The sequence below is a fragment of the Choristoneura fumiferana genome, chromosome 21 (genome assembly GCF_025370935.1).
Source record: "Choristoneura fumiferana chromosome 21, NRCan_CFum_1, whole genome shotgun sequence".
Taxonomy (NCBI): domain Eukaryota; kingdom Metazoa; phylum Arthropoda; class Insecta; order Lepidoptera; family Tortricidae; genus Choristoneura; species Choristoneura fumiferana.
The window spans coordinates 3,484,281-3,485,743 of record NC_133492.1 but is presented as its reverse complement, the minus strand read 5'-3'; positions in this window follow the sequence as shown (position 1 = coordinate 3,485,743).

The window sequence follows — 1,463 nt, the reverse complement described above, 5'->3', positions numbered from 1 at the left end:
TTTAAGTATTTTTCTTACCCTAAAACTCAAGGTAAATGAGCCAATGCTCGTCACTGCCCCAATAGTGGTCATCTGTAATTTTATGCCATTAGCAATACAGGTGACAGCAAGGTGTTATCAATAAGGGTTTTCACAGAGGCGAAATATCGCTAGATGGCGTTAGTATCGTACCTAAGGTCCGTTTGACGTTAGCTCGTGATTGGTTAAAAAACTAAATGAGCCAATCGCAAGCAAACGTCAAATAAACTTCACGATACTAACGCCATCTAGCGATATTTCGCCTCTGTGAAAACCCTCATTAGCGTGTCGCGCACTAGGACGTTTACCTTATACATACAATACGATACAAATATTCTTTATTGCACACCATAAATCAGTACAAGAAACTTATAATATAAACACTTAGATTCAGGGTAGACAAGAGGCGGTCATCGCTTAAGCGATCTCTTCCAGACAACCATTTGGGTACAAGAACTTATGGTTATGTCAAACAAAAATAGGTGGCGGAAACAGAAACAGAAAACAAGAACAAAAAAAAACAATAATATTAAAATAAATACAAATGATAATTATATTCGACGACCAGATGGACTAGTGGTTAGAGAACCTGACTACGAAGCTTGAGGTCCCGGGTTCGATTCCCGTGTCGGGGCAGATATTTGTATGAAAAATACGAATGTTTGTTCTCGGGTCTTGGGTGTTTACTATGTATTTAAGTATGTATCTATCTATATAATTATATTTATCCGTTGCTTAGTACCCATAACACAAGCTTTGCTAAGCTTACTTTGGGACTAGGTCAATTGGTGTGAATTGTCCCGTGATATTTATTTATTATTTATTATTATATAAATACATACATACAATACTTATACAATACATATACTACTAACATAAAAAAGCAATATAAATCAAAATACACACACACACAACATACATACATACATTTTAATCGGTAGGTAAATGAATTTAGATTACGATTTTACATAATTCAATAAGAGAAAAGTGTAGATAAATAACAATGGGCATATCTTGTTCAGGGTGCCGTAATCCTACAACGAACCATTATAGTTTCGGTACTTGTACTATTATCTATTCTGTGGTTTCGGCCTGTCCGCAAGGGCGTCGCCAAGGGGGGGCAGGGAGGGGCAGCTGCCTAACGTAAACATTGAGCATTTTTTGCGCGCAATCGGATCCAATCGACGATACAATGTGTCGAAGTTTCGAAATTCTTGCGTTTTGAGGTACATGAAAACACGTACGTAGCAAGTGGAAGGATGTAGTCTCTGCCTACTCCGTTGGGAAAGAGGCGTGATTTTATGTATGTATGTATGTATGATGTACATGAAACGTCGACATAGATCGTTTGAAAATGTCTTCTTAAATGTGCTGTTGATTCGCATATTCGTGCGAATAAGAATACCTTCTCAGCTTTACATGCCACAATATTTGACTTCCATTGC